Here is a 26269-nt window from a genome sequence, read left to right as displayed (position 1 = left end):
AGTCCGTCAGGAACGACTCTGCAGTCGTCAGGCCATCCAAGCCCCAGTGGACCTAAAGTGGCCAGTCAGTCAGAGGTTCTCAAGCTATTGTGCTGTGTTTTCATACTTCTCCAGCGGCCCCCAGGGGCCCGGGGGAAGTCCTGTTCCAGGGAGTGGGCCCCAAGGACAGACATGGCCCAGGCAGGGGCGGATGGTTACTGCCGGCTGCTGATCTGCAGACTTCCTCTTTTTCTCTTTCTCTCTCTCCAGCCCAGCCACTTAGCTTTTATAGTAGCGCGCACGTGCACACACACACACACGCACGCACACACACACACACACGCACACACACACACACTGCCCTTCCCCTTCTGTATGCAGGCTGCCAGCAGACTCAGGCACTAGAGTTGAGCTGTCCAATAGAACTTCTGCAATGATTTGCAATGTGGTCAGTGTCACAGAGAAATTGGATTTTTAATTGGATGTAACTTAATCTATTTAAATAGCTGCATGTGGCTAGTGGCTACTATATTGGACACATAGTTTTAGAGACAGCCTGAGACCAAGTCCTAGCTCCGTATTTCCATGCCCCTTGACACTGGGAAAGTGACTAATTCTCTGAGCCTCAGTCTCTCGCTCTACCTAGAAGCAATATATTACTTAACTCACAGTGCTGCTGCAAACATAAGGTAAACTCTTTCACTGAAGCACCTACAAGAAGATACAGTCTAGATTAAACTTCCAGGATTATCAGCTATTATAGGCATTTAAAAATACTTACCTATGCCTCCTCATAATTTAGCTGGGTTGCTTTTCTCAGAGTATTGATTGACTGGTTGAAATAATCATACCAAAGTCACACTCAGTTGACCCTTTAAAAAAAATAGAAAACATCAACCATTAATATCTGATGGGACTATTAATATAACTATTAATTAATATTCCTCAACTCCACCTTGGGGAAATACATGGACCACCAGCCTTGCTGAGCCTTGGAGAAACATATCTAAGCTTTTTTTGTCGAGATATGTATTATGAAGGTTTCAAAGGCCGAGTAAGAAGAAAATTTCTTAAAGCAATGACATTTTGTTTGGCTGAGTCTGAAAAGAGTTCAGCCTTGCCTGAAATATTTGACAGAGTTATGTAACATGACAGAGTTATGTAACAAATAAAGAGTCATCAACAATCACCTATCAAAGCAGGAAAATCAATTTAATAAAAATTTTAATTGAATACCAGCTCTGTGATAGAAGAATGGAACTCACAAGAATAATATGACACTGTCTCTACTTTTCAGAATTTCAGTGGACCCACCTCCTAGTGTAATAGAAATAAAAACAAAAGTAAACAAGTGAGACCTAGTTAAATTTAAAAGCTTTTTCAGAGCAAAGGAAACTATAAAAAGGGTGAAAAAACAATGCTCAAAATGGGAGAAAATAATAGCAAATGAAACAACTGACAAAGGATTAATTTCCAAAATATACAAGCAGCTCATACAACTCAATACCAGAGAAACAAACAGCCCAATCAAAAAGTGGGGAAAAGACTTAAACAGACATTTCTCCAAAGAAGACATATAGATGGCTAACAAACACATGAAAAGATGCTCAACATCACTCATTATTAGAGAAATTTAAATCAAAACTACAATGAGATATCACCTCACACCAGGCAGAATGGCCATCATTAAAAAGTCTAAAAACAGTAAATGCTGGAGAGGGTGTAGAGAAAAGGGACCACTCTTGCACTGTTGGTGGGAATGTAAATTGATACAGCCACTATGGAAAATGGTATGGAGATTCCTTAAAACACTAGGAATAAAAGCACCATATGTCACAGTAATCCCATTCCTAGGCATATACCCTGAGGAAACCAAAATTGGAAAAGACACATGTATCCCATTGTTCATTGCAGCAGTATTTACAACAGCTAGAACGTGGAAGCAACCTAGATGCCCATTGACAGATGAAGGGGTAAAGAAGCTGTGGTACATATACACAATGGAATATTACTCAGCCATAAAAAGGAACACATTTGAGTAAGTTCTAATGAAGTGGATGAATCCAGAGCCTATTATACAGAGTGAAGTAAATCAGAAAGAGAAAGATAAATATCATATACTAATGCATATATATGGAATCTAGAAAGATGTACTGATAAATTTATTTGCAAGGCAACAATGGAGAAACAGACATGGAAAACAGACTTACACTGGGAGAAGGGAGGAGAGGGTGAGATGTATGGAGAGCGCAACATGTAATCTTATATTACCATACATAAAACACACAGGCCGATGGGAATTTTCTTTATATCTCAGGGAACTAAAACAGGGGCTCTGTACCAACATAGAGGGGTGGGATGAGGAGGGAGAAGGGAGGGAGGGGACGTATGTACACCCATGGCTGACTCATGTTGATGTTTGACAAAAAAACAACAAAATTCTGTAAAGCAATTATCCTTCAATTAAAAAATAAATAATTTTTTTAAAAGGTACCTAGTAAAAAAGAAATTTCAGTGGTTTTTGGAGATGCCGTGTTTTCAAGTACAAATGACAGAAATATGAACTAGGATAACTGTTGTGCATGTTTGGATGAGAAAAACTCAATGTTGGCTGAAGTGATTGAGGGGACCTTTGTAGACACATCTGGCATCAGATCACAAAGCCCAACAAAAGAAGACTGCCCATCTCCCAGGTCTGAAGAGGTCAGTGTGGGAGGAATCATTTCTGAAGCATGTGCTTGTGGCAACTATTGTTTACATGATGCAGGCATGTATGCAACTTACACATGTGCGTTTCCTCTGGATTCAATTCATCCAACAGGTATTTACTGAGCATCTAATATGAGCCTGGCAAGGACATACACAAGCAGCATGTGGTCTGCTCAGGTTTACAGACTTAAAATCTGCTTGTAGGGTGGGGAGTCTGCTTGATGGATGGCAGCTTTGTGTCCCCGGAGTGATAAATCAGAATGCCTTCGTACATAAAGATGCAAATTTACCTGCTTATCATGACAACAATTCTTACGGAAATATCACTATCTAGGTGTTCACTTTAAATCACCACACAAAGGGTGGGCTTTATGTTTCGTGTTTTTCAGTTTCCATGTCCTTTGTTACTCATTTTAAAAGAATTTTCTTTGCAAGGATTCCTACTGAGTAGATCAAAATCTTATCATTTTAAAAACTGTCACAGTATAAGCCTATCAGAGCTTTTATATCTCATGTTCTAAGTAGGAACTTTGAAATGTAAATTTCAAAATCATAGAATCATATAATTCTCGCCTAAGAGTATAAACCTCTTTTTCGGCAAGATATCTAAAACAAGCAGGGATTTTTTTTTTTTTTTTTTAAAGGAAGGGGCCAGTAAACCACTCACCACCCAAAAAATGTTTTAAGGATTCATATGTAGAAATATATAAACAAATAAAATGAGTTTAAAATTGAAAACTAGCTTATTGTTCTCCCCACCCACTTTTCATAGAGAAATACAGGCCCTTCCATCCAAGCCAGAGAAAAGGGGATGTGACATACACCATCGCACCCATCCCTGCCAAAGTGTGGGCCCTGGACCAGTAATACCAGCATCACGTGGGAACTTGTTATGAATGCAGAAAGTCAGGGCTGGGCTCAGACTGAACCAGAATTCACTGAACTCTGAAGCTGCTTTTAATAAGATTTCCAGGTGAGAGATATGCACATCATTGGTCGAGAAGTATTTCTCTAAGGAACATTAAAATATTACTGAATTAACTTGAAAACAAGGTACCAGTTAACTCCACCCTGGGTCCTCAGATCTTTCACAGCTAACCACATGTAAATTGATCCTGCAGAACAGAAAAGAAGAGTGCTTTCATGTTGAAACAACAAAGGATTCTTAACAGGAGCCGACAGACCCTCTTCCTCAAATAAATATTAAACGTGCATTTTTAAAATGTGCGTTTAAGGAGATGACAAATTGCTTTCTCACCCAGGTCACCTACATGACTGTACAGTTGTCTTTCCCATCAACTGTTTCTCTTTTAAAAGTAAAGTCAGTAATATAAATGCAACCTAGTAAGTACAATAAATAACTATATTATGATGAAAAGAGATTGGAAAGATTGAGGAAGAAAGAACTATTGAGGAAGTCAAGAGAGACGCAGGGGACAGCAGTTTCCTGGAACCCCTGCTTCCTCACTTCTCAGGGTGCTCCTCTCAGACAATTTTCCCCGATGCTCTAGGGGATGGAACCTCCATGCTCCAGGTGATGGAGCAGAAATGGAAGCAGGACCCAAAGCTAGCAACAGTCATCTATAAAATACACCCTAGGGGAGATGAAATTAAGTTCATTATTAATATAATTGGAGGCATTCAACTTCTAACTGACATTAAATCTTAAGAAAAACTGAAACAGAAATGTATCTTTTAGTGGAAAGATTAATGATAATAAAAAAAAATCAGAGAGGACCTAGCTTACAGTTGTCACCTTTTTGTGATTCTTAACTACAACCAACAATTCCTTATGAAAAAGGTACAAAATCACTGCTTGGATATGGGTTTCTGCTCTTGTGGTAAAAGCAAATTTATGAAAATTCAAATCCAATGTCATTTGCTGACTCAGTCTCTATAATGAAAGCTGACAGGTTTAATATAAATAAACTAAATATAATCATGTAATTGCCAAGAAAGAAAGGATTAAAAAGGCCATAATAACAGTGGTATGCTGATAAATGTTTAACAACTGGGTCTCTGGAGGGAAAAAAAGCCCTAACTGTAGCATTTGCCAATTTGTGTGACATAAATCCTCCCAACATGATCAGTTTCGGGCTACCATTGTGATGTCATTGAATGCAGTTTGAAAGAGACTCACACAGTTGGTTCTCTGGAACAAATAAAAGCTTTCCAGTGCATTCCCAAAAGTAAACAAATGTGCAGATTTTTCTATTCATCGATAGATTAAGCAACATTTGATCTCTGGTCCACAGGTGTGTTTATTTATACCATGAGAAGTCTAGTAGTTCTACTGTTAATCAAAGGTGGTCAGGGCCAAAGTTTAAACTCCAGATGAGAAAGCACATGAGTACTTTAGTCTGGCTTTCATATTTTTTTATTTTCAGCATATCAAAAAAGGCCTTCAGAAGCCTGTGGTTTTATGATATCCTCCTGCTCATCAATCACTCTCAGGCTGATGTTTTTAACACCTGATAAAGATGGGGAAAGTATTCTGCATGGCTTACATTCTGCTTTCTTGGATCTTTTGCCCTGCATTTCTGTCACTATGTTAGATGTAATCATGAATTTTGAGGACAGAAATGAAGCAACAGCCATGAATATGTACACTTTGGAGTACTTCGTCATAATTTTTGACAGCAATATTCCTCAAGATCGGCAGATAGATTAAACTTGAGGTGGTTGCCTCAAAAATAATTTTCAGGTAGACATTTATAGCATACACAAAGCAAGATTATAAAGCTATTTGTCATAGGTGCTGTTTTATTCCAATAATAGAAAAATAACACACCTTACAAGCAAAGTTTAAAACACAAGAATCACAAAACCGTATACATCATGTTCAACTAATTAGACAAAATCTATTATGCCCTTGTAATACACATGATGGTGAGAGTTCTCATTCAAAAAAAAATTTCTCATTAATATTTACTTGGGCTTCCCAGGTGGCCCCGTGGTAAAGAACCCACTTGCCAATGCAGGATATGTGGGTTCAATCCCTGGGTTGGGAAGAACCCCTGGAGTAGAAAATGGCAAACCAATCCAGTGTTTTCTTGGGCTCCAAAATCACTGTGGACAGTGACTGCAGCCACGAAATTTAAAGATGCTTGCTCCTTGGAATAAAAGCTATGACAAACCTAGATGGTGTATTAAAAAGCAGAGACATCACTTTGCCAATAAAGGTCCATAAAGTCAAAGCTATGGTTTTTCCATTAGTCATGTATGGATGTGAGAGTTGGACCATAAAGAAAGCTCAGCACCAAAGAATTGATGGTTTTGAACTGTGGTGTTGGAGAATACTCTTGAGAGTCCCTTGGACTGCAAGGAGATCCAACCAGTCTATCCTAAGGGAAATAAGTCCTGAATATTCATCGGAAGGACTGATACTGAAGCAGAAGCTCCAGTATTCTGGTCGCCTTATGCAAACAGCCAACTCATTGGAAAAGTCCCTGATGCTGGGAAAGACTGAGGGCAAGAGGAGAAGAGGATGACAGAGGATGAGATGATTGGATGGCATCACCAACTCAATGTACAAGTGTTTGAGCAAACTCCAGAAGACAATGAAGGACAGGGAAGCAAGGCATGTTGCAGTCGCAAAGAGTTAAACATGACATAGTGACTGAACAACAGCAAGACATCTTCATGTGCAAGACCTCAAAAACTGTATTGCCCATGCACATATTTTTTTTAATAGTAAAAAAAAAATCCATATAAAAATAGTATTTGATTCCTTGGAAATTTCAAAGCAGAAAAAAATTTCATTCTCAGTGTAACCCAGAAAATAAACCCATTAATCAGCCAGAAATTTCAAGGAATTTACACAAGATATAGCAAAAATAGAGCCTGGCTTAAGAAAATTCTACTTTCGAGGTCCAGTGACTGAATATTTAAAATATGTTGACTAACTGTTGAAAAAGAAATCCAATGCAGTGGGCAGTATCTGAAATGGCTCTCAGTAATCCCTGCTTTTTTATATTCACACATCTGTGGAATTTCCTCCCATGTATGTATGTGTGCTGAGCCTAGTGACTTGCCTCTGTATGTGTTAGCTGTTCAGTCGTGTCCAACTCTTTGCACCCCCATGGACTGTAGCCTGCCAGGCTCCTCTGTCCATGGGATTTCCCAGGCAAGAATACTAGAGTGGGTTGCCATTTCCTTCCCCAGGGGGATTTTCCCAACCCAGGGATGGAACTTTGGCCTACTGCATTGTGGGCAGATTATTTACTGTCTGAGACACAAGGGAAGTCCGCCCTGCTTCTGCTTGGATACAATAAAAATGATGGAATATCACTTCCAAGATTAGGTTACTGTGACTTCCGTCTTGCTAGTCCTCTCCTTCCTGCTGGTGCTCTTCTTACCCTCTAACTTGCTCACTCTACCATGTTGTGAGATGCTCTATGAAAAGGCCCACATTGCAAGGAACTGAGGGCAACCTCTGGCCAGCAAGCCATTGAGAAACTGAGGCCCGAATTCTTCCAACAACCACGTGAGTGAGCTTGGAAGTGCATGCTTCCCCAGGTGAACCTTGAGACTGCAGACCTGCCTCCACCATGACTGCAGCCTAGCATAATCTGGTTCTATTAACACATTTGCTCTCAGTAACTCCACTTCATTTCCTGAGAGCCCTAGTACAGTCCTAACAAGGCTCCAACAATTAAGGTCTCAGGAAAACCGTCACCCACAGAGACCCTGAAACAGAATATCCAGTTAAAATGCCTGGACTCCTAGCACACAGTAACTCTGAGATAACTGGTCCCGTTTCAAGCCATAAAGTTTTAGAATGATTTGTTATAAAGCAGTAGATAATATATCTAGAAGCCTCCACATCAACATGGAAATTCAGGACGCAGAAATTAGAACGGGCTATCAGTCAGCAGTGACAGAACTGAACAAATTCAAGATCTGTTTTAGTGTCCACCTTCCCAGGGGGCGCTACTAGTAAAGAACCCGTCTGCCAATGCAGGAGACATAACAGATGTGGGTTCAGTCCCTAGATTGGGAATACCCAATGGAGGAGGGCATGGCAACCCACTCCAGTATCCTTGCCTGGAGAATGCCATGGACAGAAGAGCCAGGCAGGCTACAGTCTATAGGGTCACAAAGAATCAGACATGACTGAAGTGACTTAGCATGTATGCACACATTACTGCCCACACTGACCTTCCCTGCAAATGAACAGTGTGTTCAGTGGCAGAGGAGTTACTATGGTGAGCTCCCAATCATTGTGGTCATGAGCACCAGCTAGAAGTCAGCTTTGAACCCTCAGCCACCTTTATGCTGCTACCTGTAATGCACCAAGGGTAGGGGAGTAGGAGTGGTCCATTTCCATGAAGGCAATGATGGGTACATTTTCTGCAAAAGACTATAAGCAAAGCCAAAAGTCAGGTTTTTATTATCACAATTTTATTGTGATATCACAATTTTATTATCATAATAAAAATAAAATTATTTATTATACTATCAATTTTTATTATTTATTAATTGCACTGGCAACTCTAAACAAGGAAATACTCCTTCCCACCAGGGCAGACAGCCCTCCTGCCTCCACTCCAGTGCATCACTGACTGCCACAATAAAGACTTTAGAAATGCTTGGCAGGGTGACACTTCCCGCTGTGCAGAGCCTTCCTGATAATGCCATATGCATTTTTATGGAAAATTGGACCTTTTATCCAACACAGATGCCCTTACAGATCAGAGTAGCAAGAAAGAGCAGAAGTAAAGGCAGAAGTAAGGGTGGTCTCTGGATCAAAACAACAAATGAGATTCTTACAACTGACTTCCGTATTGCATCAGTGCCCCATGCACAGAGTCACCACCTGCAGTCACCTGTCAGGGCAGAATTTATTCCCAATCATTTGTGAAATATTTATTCAGTGCCTAATTTGAACCAGTTATGTTACTAGGAAATCAGTAATTAACAGATATGAATAGTTGCCTTTATGGAGCTTACCTTCTAGTGGAAATTGATTGAAACAAACTAAAAAGTAAAATAGATATCAGATGATTATAAATGCTATGAAGGAAACTGAAGCAAGGAATGAGAGACAGCATTTTCTAGGGCAGATTTTATAATTTTAAATGAAGTGCTCAGAGAGGATTTCAGTAAGTAGGGGACATTTGAACAAAGACCTGGAAGAGGTGATGGAGGAAGCCATGTGGAATCTTAGGAAAGGACAATTCAGGTAGAAGAATGATCAAGTGCAAAATGCCTAAAAGTGTAGCATTCTTGGAGCATTACCAGGTGGCACAGTGGTAAAGAATCCACCTTCCAATACAGGAAACACAGAAGATACAGGATGGATCCCTGGGTCGGGAAGATCCCCTGGAGGAGTAAATGGCAAACCCACTCCAGTATTCTTGCCTGGAAAATTCCATGGACAGAGGAGCCTGGCAGGCTATAGTCCATGGGGTCACAACATAGCGATTGAGCACACACACATTTGGGATATCTGTGACACAGCAAAGAGGATGAGAGGGCTAGGGCGGAGTAAATGAGGGGACAGGAAGTTGTAGGACATGGAATATGAAGTAGGATGACTGCTGCTCCTCTTCCTTTCCCAAACCTGCACATTTCTTTCATGGGTGAAATCCATTAAATAAATAGAATGATGCTGGCAAAGGATTCTGAGAAAAGTAGTATCAAGCTGCCAACCTCTGGGATACCTAAGAGAAAACATAGGTGGGCTGAAAAAGTGCTAAATACCAATAGGTAGTCCCACACTTCAACTTTCCCTACCTTTCCTCCTAAGATCTGAAAATAAAATTGTCAAGAATTCCTTATAAATTTAAAGACGTGGACATGACCTAAGAACTAAAGACACACTTGTCTGAAAGAAGGCCTGATTTCTAGTCCATTTCTGCTGCTTGACCTTGAATAGGCCCCTTAACCTCTTGGAATCTCAGTTTCCTAATTTGTCTAGTTGACATAATGACATTTCTCTCTCAAAGTTATGAAGATGTAATGATCTTGTGCATGTAAAGGGCTCATACCAGTATCTATCATATTAAAAACAAATAGCAGCCAATACCATTATAGAAAATCAAGGGTCTTATGGGTCTTAACTCTGGCTTACTGCCTATTAGTTACATGATATCAAGTAACATATTTCACTTCTCTGAACATCAATTTCTTCATCTTTAAAATGAGAATAATAAAACCAACCTCTCAGAGTTATTTTGAGGATTAACAGAGATAACAGAAAGATAATACTTATGCTGGTACACAGCAAATTCTCAAGAAGTGCTAATTACTTTGATTATCTAAGAAATCAAAGGGTTGGATTTTCTTCAAATTTCTTTCTTATCCTAACAGCTTTTGGTGCTACTGGTGGATCTACAACACAGGACTTTCATAACCCACATCTTTCATAACTTGTGGAATTTACAAATCTATTTCCTTTTAAGTGTATTTCTTTCTAACACACTGTGGGAAGAACACCAGAAAATTAGAAATGCTTACCTGTCAATCACCTGCAAGTCCACCGCCAAGATTCTTGTGCAAGTGCTGAAATCAAGAAGCCAGAGTTCCCACAGGAGGTGACCCTGACCCTTTGGATTTCCTGGGTCATTTAAATTAACTCACCCCATCACTTTCTCGTTTATCTACCACTTGGTCCCTTGGCCCAACCTTTCAGAGCAATGGCACAGTTGAGGCAGGTGGTCCCATGTTTTCTGGGGCTATTTCACTGGGAAGTAAACACAGCACTGAGGACCTGGCCGTCCAAAGGAACTTAAGTAACCAAAGTCAGTATCAAGCTGGGAAGGAGAGAGGAGAGCGAAGCATCCAACCAGTCACCAACCTCACTGCTTGTCAGAGCCCCAGTCATGACCCGAGGAGTGGTGAGAGCACACAGCAGGAACCCATTCCATCCCCTCAGCCATCCCAGAAATTTCCTCAATACAGTCACAAGTTGTGCAGAGAGACACACTTTTGATGGAGCAAGGGAGTGAATGAAAAAAGGCCATATTGATATACAGCCAGCACATAAACATGAAGCAATTCTCCCCATCACCTCTTACAGAAGCAGTGAGAAAACAAGCTTCAGATTTACTCTATCTAAATATGTTCTCAGTAGCAACCAGCTAATTAAGCTACATGTAACTAATGTTTCCCTGGTGACTCAGCTGGTAAAGAATCTGCCTGCAATACAGGAGACCCAGGTTTGATCCCTGGTTCAGGAAGATCCCCTGGAGAAGGGAATGGCGACCTACCCCAGTAATTTTGTCTGGAGAAGTCCATGGACAGCAGAGCCTGGTGGACTACAATTCATAGGTTGCAAAGAATCACACAGGACTGAGCAACTAACACTTTCAAGTAATGCTTACATTTTCCACCCCTCTGCTAACCACTTCAGAACAATTTTTCTTAGACAAAGGGCCCAGAATATGGGGATCACTTCTTCACCTGCCCCTCTGGAATTACAATGTCCATTTATTTATTTACTCATTCATTCATCCAATATGTAAAATTATTGTACATACACTTTACTTCAGGCACTGGACCTCTAAGGAACTGCAAATATAACAATAACATGACAGGACTGGTCCTGACTCAAAGGAGTTATAGTTCTGGGAAAGAAGACTAATTAATCTACAGTTTTCCATAAGCATGGTATGTGGGAAAGGATACTGGAGGAAGGACATGAATATCAGAAAGAGAAGTAAGGTAGGCTTTCAGGAAGAACTACATTTGAACCGAGCCTAGAAGAATGTGAAGCAGTTAGTAAGCTAGAAAGACAGTGTGGTGAGAATGTTGGTGGTGAATATCCAAGATGGAAGGATAGGCAGAAGGAACATCAAGGAGAAAGGCACAGTCAGAGACCCACAAGATCAGTGTGACTGGGGACATGCGAGGATGAGGTCTGAATCCACAGTTCAGAAAAGAGCTACACACTAGAGACTTTTGTAAATCTTCAGCCTCAAAGACCCCACTGAAGCCATAGAAGACCCCTACATTCCTTACGGTATGTAGTGAAATAAATACAGTCTTAAATTAATTAAACCAGGAGGCCATTAGACTGACAAGACACTTGCGGCGGCCTATGTAAGCAAACCAAAATCTAAGCCCTCAAATGCCTCAGGGTTACAAAATCAAAACCCTGAGGACAAACAACTAAGCTTTCAAGCTATGGCCAATCAAATAACTTCTTTCCCTCCACAATTTCTCTTTATAAGCCTTTCTACTGGCTCCTATCAGCAGCATGCTCCTAACCACTTCTGGTTTGGCGCTGCCTGATTCCAATCCTGAGTTTTGCCCAAATAAACTGTTAAAAATGTTAATATGCCTCCGTTTATCTGTGAACAGGTCTAAAGACCTGCAATGGACCTGATCATTTCTTAACACCCTATTCAACTCTGGATGAGCTTCATCACACTTTATCTCCCCTAACACGCAGACTCTGACTCAGCCAGCTACAGTCTCCTGCCTCTCCATTTCCTAGAGCTGTCCCAATAGTCAGTCATTTACATCAAAGGAGAAAAACAAGAGCTGTCAACTCTTCAACCTAGAGGAACAAGGCTGGGAGGGAGGCTCAAGAGGGAGATGACATATGCATACTTAGGGCTGATTCACGTTGCTGTTTCAGAAACTAATACAATATGGTAAAGCAATTGTTACTGTTGTTTAGTCCCTAAGTCGTGTCCAACTCTTTCAGACCCCATGGACTGTAGCCTGCCAGGCTCCTCTGTGCAAGGCATTTTCCAGACAAGAATACTGGAGTGGGTTGCCATTTCCTTCTCCAGAGGCTCTTTCCAACCCAGAGAAGGAACCCATGTCTCCTGCATTGCAGGAAAATTCTTTACTGCTGAGCCATCAGGGAAATTGTAAAGCAATTATTCTCCAATTAAAAATAAAAAAAAAAACTGTCAACTCCTTATATTTTTAAGTGACAGTGGGGTTTTAGACACACTTCTGCTATGGAGAATCCTTTTATAGTGGCAAAAATCATTCCCAATAGATCTATATAACATTAATACATTGGCCATAAGAGAATGTGACTTTTTTTTTTTCAACAAAAGAGAGTCTAAACTGTATTTTAACCTCTGGATGTTGCTAATTAAGCATTCTCCACCAAGTCAGTTAGCAGCAGGTTTTACAGATTTTATAGTCTTGCTTTAGTGCTATCTTTGTAGAAATCATAGCAGAAAATGAGCCTCTTTTTTCTGCTTAGTCGTTCTTGTTTAGAGGGTGAGCTACACAGTCTGTTGTCACTGAGCCTTTTTGTTTTTTTCTTTTTTTACATTTCAAGTTAAGAATTTATTTCTCTATAACTGGAGGTGCATACCTTTGGCCACCTTCACCCATTTGTCCACCTCCACCCCGAACCTCTGGCAACCACCACTGAGCCTTTTTGTTTCAGGTTTCTGACTCTGTTCAGCCAAGGAAGCCCCAAGTTTTACCTTTGGGACCTTACATCGTGGCAACTCCTTTTTTATTGAATGTCTTCTGACTGATGAATCTGCTGCTGTGTATTGTAATTCTCTGCCTAGGCTGTCTTCTGAAAGGAAATGATGATTCCCAACTTAATTTAAAGGCTGGAAACTTTCTTGTCCAGGTTGATGGAGGCTTCCATAACCCCGGTACATATTGCCCCTCCTGAAGCTGTCCAGCTCTGTCATTACAGGGACTCCATGGGATGGTGGGAAGTGGGCAGCCACCCATGCTGACGTCCACAGTTGATTTCATGGACGGACAACCAGTGCAGTCACTCACCCATGCTTGCAAAAGCCCCACACTTGCCTTAATGCTCTACTGTCACTGCCTCAAAATTATTAACGATGTGAACAGGGTCCCCAAATTTTCACTTTTCCCTGGGTCCCATAAACGAGGCAGCCAGCTTTGCTGACATTATAATCCTTATTGATAACCAGAATGAGCCTCAGTGTTTTATCAGATCTAGTTTTTCAGAGCAGATAAGCCACTTTATCTCCTCTAACCATTATATCTATGGTTGCATACATGGGAAATCGTATTTCAGAGAAGTCTACAGGACCATTACACTGGAAGGTTATTGAGTTCAGTTGTTCAGTCGTGTCCGACTCTCTGTGACCCCATGGACTGCAACACACCAGACCTCCCTGTCCATCGCCAACTCCCGGAGCCTACCCAAACTCATGTCCATTGAGTCGATGGTGCCATCCAACCATATCATATCTCTGTCATCCCCTTCTCCTCCTGCCTTCAATCTTTCCCAGCATTAGGGTCTTTTCAAATGAGTCAGCTCTTCGCATCAGATGGCCAAAGTATTGGAGTTTCAGCTTCAACATCAGTCCTTCCAATGAACACCCAGGACTGATCTCCTTTAGGATGGACTGGTTGGATCTCCTTGCAGTCCAAGGGACTCTCAAGAGTCTTCTAAAACACCACAGTTCAAAAACAACAATTCTTTGGCACTCAACTTTCTTTACAGTCCGACTCTCACATTCATGCATGACTACTGGAAAAACCACAGCCTTGACTAGACGAACCTTTGTTGGCAAAGTAATGTCTCTGCTTTTTAATACGCTATCTAGGTTAGTCATAACTTTCCTTCCAAGGAGGAAGCGTCTTTTAATTTCATGGCTGCAGTCACCATCTGCAGTCAGACACAAAACTGCACAACTTCGTTACCAAACTCCAGTGCATTCAGGATAATAAAGACAGAACTGGCAAGGCCCTTGTGAGCTTCCCAAGCTGAGCCCATCCCAGGAATAACCTCAGTCAGCCTAAGAGAAGTTCCCCGGAGAGCAGTACAGGAATGATTGAAAAAAAAAAAAGAAAGAAAGAAAGAAAAAAAAAATCAAAATTTACAGCAATCTGTGCCTGTTTTCAGTAAGTATAAAGGGAGATGCCTCTTTGATTAGACCTCTTATTCAGTTAAATAGAGTTAAACTAAAAGCCAGGTTAACAGAACAATGCTCTATCTTTTCTTTAAGTCTGAGAACACCTGGCTTGCAAGAAAAGCAACCTGAGAAGAAGGCAACTCTCCAATTTTAGAGAGTTTTTATACCTAATATCCTTATTCATTTAGGCTTTATCCAAAGGAGTAAAGCTGTAATAGTGGATTTCACTTGCAATCACATGATACCCGGTTGCCAAGGAAATCAAAATGCCTAAAATTCTGGCTACAAAAGAAAAGATTTAGAGATATAGAGATATAAAATATATCATATATATACACACACATATATGTGAATATATATATATATACACAAATTAGCATTTATATATATGTATATATAATGTCTTTCAACTAATTGAGAATAATTTTGGAATACTGATTCACTTTGTTGGTTAAAATATGCTGTTAATTATAAAGACAGTGGTGTACTGAAACTGGCTCATTGACTCTCGAGCACCAACTGTACACATCTCTTCCCAACTGCACATTCAGTGATGTCATGTTGACATCCTGAGATCAGCCATGATGGAATTACTTATATCATGGGGACATGCACTCCATACCTAGGCATTTCCCCTGAGAGATGCGTTTATTGGTGCACTACCATACAATGCTTACTGTAAAGAATTCTAAATGAAATTTGGAAGTTGTGAAAATTTAGCTCAGTAAAAAATCTGCCTGCAGTGCAGGAGACCTGGGTTCAATCCCTGGGTCGGGAAGATCCCCTAGAGAAAGGAATGGCAATCTACTCCAGTATTCTTGCCTAGAGAATTCCATGGACAGACCATGGGGTTGCAGAGTTGGACATGACTAAGCAACTAACACATTCACACACACCATACCAGGAGATCTTCCCAACCCAGGGATTGAACCCGCGTCTCCCACAATGTAGGCAGACGCTTTACCGTCTGAGCCACCAGGGAAGTCATGCTTACTATAAAGGATTCTAAGTGAAACTTGGAAGTTGTAAAAATTAAGGCATTATAGATTCAAATTATTAAAATGAAATAAAATTGATGAAAAATGACTTAGAGTGGAAGCTTTAATTCTACATAAAGGAAGAGAGAGAACTGGGAGAAAAACATTAACTCCATCAGCTCTAACCTGTTGCTGGAATGCCTTCAAAGAAGAACACATGACAGCTTACGACACAGGAGTTAAATCCTCCCTCAGACTCTAAGCAATATTATACCTTAAGATTTGATTAACGCATATGTGTGAGTCTGGGGGTTGGAGCTACCTAATGTCATAAATACAAATCATAAAAATAGATAACTACATAAAATATATGCCTTCATTCTCTCAAACTTGACATTATTAAAAGAAATACAATTTTATAGAGATAGGGAGAACCAAAACCCTTAGAACTCTATTTAATTATCCCATTATGCTTAAATGTGTAAAAGTAACCTAAGCATTATATATAACACAGAGAGAAACAGACTGATTAAAACTGAATAGGAACATTGCCATTTCTTTTTCACATCAAGTATAATCAAGTGAAGGAACCTCTTTCCAACAGGGGGCTACAAGGAATTAAAAAAAGAATTTATTGCTCAGCTGTCTGTGGCTGCAGAAATTTATGACCAAAGAGGAAATTGCACCAGATGTGTTCTGTAGAGGGAAATGGGTCCACTGCATTTCATTAATGCTAGGAAAATTCTTACAGGAATAATCCAGTCAATTTCATCTCATCATTACAGCTTTTAGATATATCACTAACTATCCTCCACAGCCTACCAAATATCCAACATTTATTATCTGTTGACTAATTTTATTTTGTGATTCTTAATAGAGCAGAGCTAGAGAAAGGAGCTGTTGTTTAGTCGTTAAGTCATGTCTGACTTTTTTGCAACGCCATAGACTCTATAGCCCACCAGGCCCCTCTGTCCATGGGATTCTTCAGGAAAGAATAACAGGATGAGTTGCCATTTCCATCTCCAGGGGATCTTTCCGACCCAGGCATTGAACCTGCAGTAGATTCTTTACCACTGAGCCACCAGGGAAGCCCAGAGGGATAGAGCAGGTATATAGGAATCTTAACATTTAGAAGAAAATATTCTACATCCTCTTGATTTATAATACAAATCAAAGAAAACAAATCTGAACAAAACCTTCTGGACTAGTGAGACAACAGAAAAGATGCAGTGTAACCACAGGTTAAAACCACTGCTTTATACACCTGATGCGAAGAACTGACTCATTGGAAAAGACCCTGATGCTGGGAAAGAGGAAAAGGGGATGACAGAGGATGAGATGGCTGGATGGTATCACCAACTCAATGGACATGAGTTTGAGTATACTCCCGGAGTATCACCAACTCCAGGAGTTGGTGATGGACACGGAGACCTGGTGTGCTGCAGTCCATGGGGTCGCAAACAGTCGGACACGACTGAGCGACTGAACTGAACTGATACTGCTAACTATTAGTACTCTAGGGGTATATACCTGGCTCTGTTTTGAATACTTTACAAATACTAGCCCATTTAATCCTCACAATAACCCCATCAGGTGATTATCTGTTACCAGATCCCATTTTACAGATGAGGAAACTGAGGCATGGAGAGGCTAAGTTACTTACCCATGGTCACAGTCATGTAACCAGTACGTGACTTAGCCTAGTTCTAGACTGGAGTCTGTGTGACTGTGCTCAGAACCTCTTACCCTCTATGAAGACAGATACCTACCCTGAGAAAGCCAAAGAGAAGAAAATATCAAAGTACCAAATGAATCATTTGGGGCACAATTTTATTCTTGTTATTTCACATGAAGTGAAAGTTGCTCAGTTGTGTCTGACTCTTTGTGACACCATGGACTATATAGTCCATGGAATTCTCCAGGCCAGAATACTGGAGTGGGTAGCCTTTCCCTTCTCCAGGGGATTTCCCAACCCAGGGATTGAACCCAGGTCTCCCACATTGCAGGCAGATTCTTTACCAGCTGAGCCACAAGGGAAGCCCAGGAATACTGGAGTGGGTTTGCCCTAAATAAAGTACTGCATATGCACAGCACATTTCTCTTTTTTAAGAGAAATTTTTCTACCTTCCCAGGCTTAATTCTCATTTATCTCCTTGAAAAGACTTTCTTTTCCCCACCTCCTCATACAGTCATCATCCAGAATACATTGTTGTTTAAGAGATAATTTTTAAATGAATGAATCAATCAACCAATTAGTCAACAAGTGACTTAATAGCCATAGAGTTAATTTGGCCTGGAATTGAACAGAGCTTGGTGTGGATTATTATTCTAACAATCTAAGATGTTCTCAGAGCATTAGCACAGTGCTTCCTTCGACAGCTCAGGTGGTAGAGCAGAGAACTGTAGTACTTTCAGAGCATTAGCACAAGCTTTGTAGACTAGTGCTGTGAATCTCTAGTATGAATAAAATGGAGAAATCATACTGGGGAAAATAAAAGAGCTAGTCTTGATGATGTGCCAGTGAGGTACCGGATGCAAGACTGTTTGCATCATTTAACTCTCTGTTTAATTTCTCACAAAGACCCATTTGGCAGATGAGAAAATGGAGGATCAAGAAATAATTTACTCAAAGTTACACCAGCTATTAAGAATAAGCAGAAAACTGGAAATGTGACCCAAATCTTTCTAACTGTAAAGCTCTTTTCATTACCATCCAAAATTTCAGTTAACTAAAGGAGCAAAGGACTTCCCCAGTGGCTCAGAGAGTAAAGAATGTACCCGCAATGCAGGAGACCTGGGTTCGATCCCCGGGTCAGGAAGATCCCCTGGAGAAAGGATTAGCAACCCATTCCAGTATTCTTGCCTGGAGAATCCCATAGATGAAGAAGCCTGGCGGGCTGCACAGTCCATAACATTACACAACTCAAGTGACTTAGCATGCATGCAAAAGAGCAAAGGGTGGAGCTGGCGAGGGAAGAAGAAAGAAGTGAGAATAAGATGAGACTTAGCCAAGAGAGCAGCTTTATCCATGAACCTCAGCTGCTAGTCTAGTTTGCCCTAGAAATACCCAGACAATTATTTTAATCCCCCAATTTCCTTAGCTGGGATTAAAATAAGAATGACCCAGTTATCGCAGTCTTCCTGACAGCAAAGTCAGGGCTGACATCCAATTAATTCAGGGCTTCGTTGTGTGCTGGCATCCCTTCTGTAAGGAAGAAAGCCTCCCTTTCTCACCTCCGAGCTGGAGGTAATTGCCCCTGCACAGGAAATCCTAAACCTCAGCACCCTCAGGCAGCACTCTGGCCATTCATTTATAGAATCTTGGCATGGACAGCTGCAGAGGGCCCCTCCACACTTACAGCTGTCTGTTGGGACACCTGTTCTCCCTAATTGAAGGCAATGGGCAGAGGGTTGGTGGAGGAATATGGACAGCAACTCCTCTAATGCCTTGTGATTGGACAAAATCTCCCAAAGAGCTGTAGTGTAACAGGAGTTTGGCCCATAGCAACATTTCTCCAGAGAAGAACTGAGTGCATACATAAGCTGGAGACACCCAACGATCTGATGATGAGCCACGGAGAAACACTTTAGGAAAGAACTGTTGGGAAGGAAGTACAAAGAAGTGAACAGTGCAAAGCTCTCTCTTTGTTGCTAATATTATACATTTAAAATTCTGTAGCCCATCCCCCTCACACTTTTTAGTAATTGGTTAATGGATGCTAAAAGCATGATGAGGAACAGTAGCATGCCCAATTTATTACTACAGTTCATTTCACAGATCGCAAGCCCACACCCTGCACACTGCAATGAATATATAGGTTACATTTAGAGATCGATATCACTTGGCTGCAATTTGATAAGTGCTTCTAATTTAATTTCTAGTGATGGCATTTACTTAATCAAAACTTTGGCAATGAAAACCAATTTGAGCACACTATGCAATAAGCAGATCTGGAAAAGAGGGAGAAGAAAGCACACGGTGAATAGTCAGAGTCTTTCAATGTATGATTTCAGTTCGGTATAACTTTAATAAAAATTATCAGTGTTTTAACAAACAGTAACTGTCCCAGCACTAGAGGAAAATGTAATGATGACAAGATATTACACATGGAGGGACCCTGGTTGAAGATATGATCAAATCATAAGCAGCACCATCAATGTATGGAAGGCATGTAATAAAGTTTAATGGGAAATGTCTTATTAATTATATCATATATAAATAATGCCTGGTGGCTCAGACGGTAAAGCGTCTGCCTGCAATGTGGGAGACACGGGTTCGATCCCTGGGTCAGAAGATCCCCTGGAGAAGGAAATGGCAACCCACTCCAGTACTCTTGCCTAGAAAACTCCATGAATGGAGGAGCCTGGTGGGCTACACTCCATGGGGTCGCAAAGAGTCGGACATGACTGAGCGACTTCACTTCACAATGCATTATTATCTGATTATTTTAATCCCTTCAAGTATATATTAAAGGTTCAACCCTGCAACTCTTGTGTCTCCTGCATTGGCAGGCAGACTCTTTACCACTGTGCCATCTTTAATTATAAAAATATATCCTACCTAGGACATTTTAAAGTGATGGCTCAGATGGTAAAGAATCTGCCTGCAGTGCAGGAGCCCTGGGTTCAATCCCTGAGTTGGGAAGATCCCCTGGAGGAGGGCATGGCAACCCAGTCCAGTATTCTTGCCTGGAGAATCCCATGGACAGAGGAGCCTGGTGGGCTACAGTCCATGGAGTGGCAAAGAGTTGGACATGACTGAGAAACTAACACCTTCACTTTCAGCTGTTCTTAATATATCTAAAAATTACTCTATTTAGATGTCTATTCTAAGGTATTCAGGCCCTCACATAGAACTGTTTTGTTATACACAACCAAAAATTATTCCTGTCCAATTGAACTCCTAAATATAGCACAATTTTCTCATTTTATATTTTAAAGACATTGTATCTTCATAGCAAGAGTTATACAGCCACACATAAAATCATTTAACAGAAGCCCTTTTGTTTGGAACATTGGGTTTTTAGGAGAATATGGTTAAAATAAGAAGAAAGAAAGCAATTTTCAAGTCAATGATGAAAGATGAAAGACCAATAGTGAAAGAACCAAATTTCAACTCAAATCTTTAAATAAGACTGTCAAAGAAATGTCCCTATCACCCAAAAAACAGAAAAAGCACATAGATTTGCCACATCAAGTAAAGGAGATTCAAGTTGCTTTCCTGGCATTCTTTCTCTTGGATCTGTCTTCATTCTCCTGCACCCTTCTCCAACATCTCAGGGCATCAGCAGTTCCCAAAAAAGAAGTTCTAGAGCTCAAAATACAGAAATGACAGTTTGGGCACTCTGGAACTCCTTCCTTGGGATCCAGGAAATGGACACATGCCCCCTGCCACACACACACACACACACATACACACACACACAAGGGTAGACAAGGAGAGAGTTTTTCTGTGAACACAATACTCACCAGTAAGCCACCTCCCCATCTCCCCCATGCCTCTTCTTGTATCCAGCTGAGAGAGGCAAACCCTGCAAAGAGGAAGGTGGCAGCTGTGGCTGATAGTTCTGTCCACATAGAAAATGCAGGACTTAGTTCCTTTTGTCCTTAGCTTTAGGTCTTTGCTTATTTCTGCATTTCTTAGCCAATTGGATACATTCAACACCTATATATATAACCAACTTATACATATAACCAAGCTGTTATATTAGTTTTGGAAACACATAAATGTCCGTCCATGGGGGAAAAGAAAACTAAGATTGGCATATCCAAATTATGTAATGCTGTGTGAAGAATTAATTAGATCTATAAATGTCAACATGGAGAGATCTCAGGAATATAATGACAAACATGAAATGAGGCAGAATGAGAGAATAGTATTCTCTAACCTCAGTTTCCTCATCAGTAAAACAGGGATTCCTTCATTTAAGAAGTGCTGAATGACTACTCTTACCAGGATCTTAGACAAGAGGGATATAGCACTGGAAAGCAAAGAAACTTTTCCTTCACAGAGGTTATGTTCTAGTGGTACAAAACAGGAAGATAGACAATAAAATAAAAAAGCTAAAATTTCAGCCGAAAACTCAACAGTCAAAAAAATGAAGATCATGGCATCTGGTCCCATCACTCCATGGCAAATAGATGGGAAAACAATGCAAACAGTGACAGACTTTATTTTCTTGGGCTCCAAAATCACTGCAGATGGTGACATCAGCCATGAAATTAAAAGATGCTTGCTCCTTGGAAGAAAAGCTATGACAAACCTAGACAGCATATTAAAAAGCAGAGGTCACTTTGTCAACAAAGGTTCATATAGTCAAAGCTATGGTTTTTCCAGTAGTCATGTATGTATGTGAGAGTTGGACCATAAAGAAACCTGAGTGCCGAAGAATTGATGCTTTTGAACTGTGGTGCTGTAGAGGACTCTTGAGAATCCCTTGTACTGTAAGGAGATCAAACCAGTCAATCCTAAAGGAAAGCAGTCCTGAATATTCATTGGAAGGACTGATGCTGAAGCTAAAGCTCCAATACTTTGGCCACCTGATGTGAAGAATTGACTCATTGGAAAAGATCCTGATGCTGGGAAAGATTGAAGGCAGGAGGAGAAGGGGACGACAGAGGATGAAATGGTTGGATGGCATCACCCACTCGATGGACATGAGTTTGAGCAAGCTGTGGAAGTTGGTGATAGACAGGGAAGCCTGGCATGCTGCATTCCATGGGGTCGCAAAGAATCGGACACCACTGAGCAACGAAACTGACCTGAACTGAAACTTACAGTATGGCAGGTGGTTATTTTAAGCTATGAATAAAAACAAAAACACGGAAGGAAAAAATACAGCATCAGAGGAAGAGGGCTTGGAAAATTTGCAAATCCAATCTGAAGGTAAGATTCCAATAAAGACACAATGAACAGGAGGACTGAGGAAGGAACTTCTGTAATGACAGACATGCAGACAAGAAAGAGAGAAGCTTTCTCAACCTTGCTCTGATTATCACACATTCTTTCCTGTTTCCCAGGGTGGTGATAAAAATGTTCTCTTATTTTTATATCTTTTCAGAAATTTCAGTGAGAAGCTATTTGCTGCGGCTGAGAGGAGGAGAATTAAATAGTACCACTTGAGCCACTTTTTAACTTGGACCTAATTTTGTTTGAAATCAGTATATGTCTTTTAAGGGATTAGGCAGAAAGTTTTTTATTGTTATTGAGTTATTAAAAAATAATTATGTATAATACACCCAGTACTTATGCAGAAGAGTCAATACTCAAAACTCTGATGCTGAGAAATTTTTGTAGGCTGAATGAAAGGATCTGACTTATTGCCTGAAGAACAATTCAATATAAGTCAAAAGCTTGCCTCTGAAATTTATTGTTTAACCTAATGTTGGCTACAAAGCTAACCATAAAGTTAATAGCAGAAGAGATTCTATGGCAAATGGGAGGATATCAAAATTAATGTCTAGAAAGAACTGGGCATGAAATTCCCCTTAATCTAGAGCATGCGTGCATGCTTAGTTGTATCTGACTCTTTGCAACCCCACGGACTATAGCTCACCAGGCTCCTCTGTCCATGGGATTTCCCAGGTAGGAATACTGGAGTGGTCCTGACCCAAGGATCAAACCTGCATCTTTTGTATTTCCTGCATTGGCAGGCAGATTCTTTACCACTTCCATAGTAAAGAACGGTACCACCTGGGAAGCCGTTTTCTTAGCTGAATGGACCTGCAATATTACGCAAGATGGATCACATCTCTGAGCCTCAATTTCCACATTTATAAATAGATATACACTTCTGCTTCTCAGGACTTGAAGAAGAGGATAAATAAATGTTCGCTCTACATCTTTCCTTCTGCTGGACTATAAGCTCCAAGAGGGCAAGAAGTATGTCTGCCATATTAATCTCAAAGCCCCAAGAAGTATTGTGTGCCTTCCTGAAGTATAAAAGGGGCTCACTAAAATTTTAAACATGATTTCTTGAATATATGAGAAGGTATGGAATACCGTCTGGCACAGAGGAGAACCTTATATTAGTTTCATCCTCTCTTTTCTTTCCTCCAATACTCTAGGGATCTTTCTCTGCCTAAACCACTTAACCTGGTCCTACATTAATAATTATGAATTCCAAGAGGTTTTCCTTGGTTTGTAATTGACTAGTCAGGTGAACAACAGAGATCTTCATGCCAATAAACATGCCCAAGGCACCAAAAAGGATTCCTTTCACCAGAGGATGATCCCTAAGTAGGCACGGGATCTCTCACCAGCTTTGGCATCCTAAAATACAGGGTACAGCTCTTTTCTGTGACATAAAAATAATGCAGAGATCTGCTTCCCTCAGCAAGAACCTCAGTCCAGCACCTTACTCAAGAGAGACCTATACTTTCTGCCCAAAGCAGGCACTTTCATTCAAAGTGTTCAGAGTACAGGAGGGATCAGCAGACGGTGACCACAACTTCCTCTCCAGGACTCTAGATGAAGTGGTTAGAAACACAAATGGGGCCACCTTCTCCCTCTCCCTGGCTCCCATATCATCTCAGAGCAGAGGGTGGGCAACTACTAATGGTACTGAAGGTCTAATCTATCCCTAAAAACAATCATCCCTAGCCCTTTTTGGCACCAGAGACTGGTTCCGTGGAAGATGATTTTTCCATGGACCAAGGGAGTAGGATGGTTTCGGGACGGTTCAAGAACATTACATTTATTGTGTATTTTTTTTTGTATTATTATTACATCAGCTCCACCTCAGATCATCAGGCATTAGACCCCAGAAGTCAGGGACCCCTGCCTTAAAGGAAAGAGATTGAGGCGGGACCTCAGGTGTAAACGGTATGAAGAGAAGCTACACAACATAATGTTTAGGTGCACTCTGAAGTCAGATTTATTCAAACTCCAACTGAACTAACAGTTACAGCCCTTTGACAAGAGCTTAAACTGTCTGCTCCTCAGTGTCTCCTATATGATATGATCCTAACAGCCAACATCTACTGAACATGCCTTATGGACTAGGCACTGTTAACATGTGTCTGCCTCAAATCCCTACAATAACTCAGTAAGGTAGGTGTTAGTATTAACCTCATTCCGCAGATGAAGAAACAAACACATGCAGTAGTTACATTACCTGCCCAAGTTCAAGGCCCAGTGCAACGAGCCAGCACTCTTGTTCACTATATACTTGTGAGAACTGAATTAGATGCTACGTGAAAAGTACTTAAAATAGTGCCTGGGAAATTCTCATGCTTTGGGGAAAAACATGAATGAAACTGCCTGGCTAGAAATGAGGGATCAATTCATAGGCAGCAGGGTCAGTTAATGAACATTAGAGTTTAGGATAATCTACAAGAAGCCCTGAAGGTTGGAGAAGATGAGAAATAGCGGAGGTTGGAACAGATGAGGGGAAGTCAACTAAGAGACCGTGGCAGTGATTTGTGTGTGAAATGAGCATGGCCTCAAAGAGCGTGATGGCTTGGAGAATGGGAAGGCAAAAGTTCATGACAGCACAGTGGCTGTTAAGAAGGGTAATGATCTGGAAAGGCAATCTCACAAAAAAGGGGACTTCAAGATGGCCCTTTGAATTACATGAGGATATCATCAGTACTTTAAAAATAGGTGGAGGGCCAGGAGTTAAAGTGGGTTTTCAGATAAGGCAGATGCATCTCATTTCAGTCACGTTAATTTTTAAAGGAAAGCAAAACATGGCAGACAGGTAGTAGGTAAGGAAAAAGGCTTCTCTTAAATAAATGAGACTGGACACGAAAAACAACACCATTAAAAAGAGAGCTCTGAAATGGAACCACCTGGAGAAAACCTCTGCTTTTGTATTTTTCTCTCAGCAATCACAACTTGTTGGGCTCCAACTCTTTATTATTTCATTTTAATACTTTCTTCTTTTATAGGAGCAGGAAAGCTTTGTGGAAGCTTAAGAAATATTCACGTGTGCTTCTTTTGGGAATAAACTGTTACGTGAAATAATTTATTTTGGTGGATTCTTGGGGCTTGAGTCTTTATCTTGAAAAGAGAAAAAAGTCTCTTAAAGTGGCTTCTCAATGGTAATAACTAAGAGACAACAAGGGGAGAAAAAGCTTTCCTGACCTTTCATGTGAACATTCTGTTGAATTGTTCAAATTATAAAAACTCATGTGTGAGTTCTTCAATTTGAAAAGTGAACAAAATAAACTTTCTGCTCTCCTCAGAAATGATGTGATATTATCTCTGCAGGAGAAGAGATTGGGAAGGTTCAGAACATTCTTTAGGCTTTTCAATTGATGACAAATCAAAAGGGGGTGCCTTCCTATGTCAAGAGGCTCATTTGCTGCTCTCTATGCCTGCCAAAGTCCAATATGCTGAAATGCTCCCTCTGTTGTTCCTCTCCACAGGACACTTTACACCATCAGGCGTTAACTGTTGAACTGCCAGTCTCAGCTACCATTGTTAAATCCTCACAGTCTTAGCCACCCAGAAGAGTTATATGAGAAATGGCTCCCTTTGCAGGAAGTTGTCTTGTGCCTGAAATAGTTTAATAGAGAATGAGGATTTTAATAAAAGTAGAAACAGATGGCAGCAAGAGTGTGAATGCATCTAAAATGCAAAACTTTCTTCTTCCTAGAGAGCCCTCACCTTACCACATCTGAATAGGTGATGCCAGCAAGTGTATAAATGACAACCTTTTCATTCAGCACTTTCCTGGTAGTGTAGCACTGCTCAAGTTACTAAAACCTTCTGGGTTCTCAGTTTCCTCACATGTAAAATGAAGATATAATGCCTACTTTACTATATTGCTACTGGGA

Source organism: Muntiacus reevesi, chromosome 10 (genome assembly GCF_963930625.1).
Source record: "Muntiacus reevesi chromosome 10, mMunRee1.1, whole genome shotgun sequence".
NCBI classification, from domain to species: Eukaryota; Metazoa; Chordata; class Mammalia; order Artiodactyla; family Cervidae; genus Muntiacus; species Muntiacus reevesi.
Note: the sequence above shows the minus strand (reverse complement) of the source record.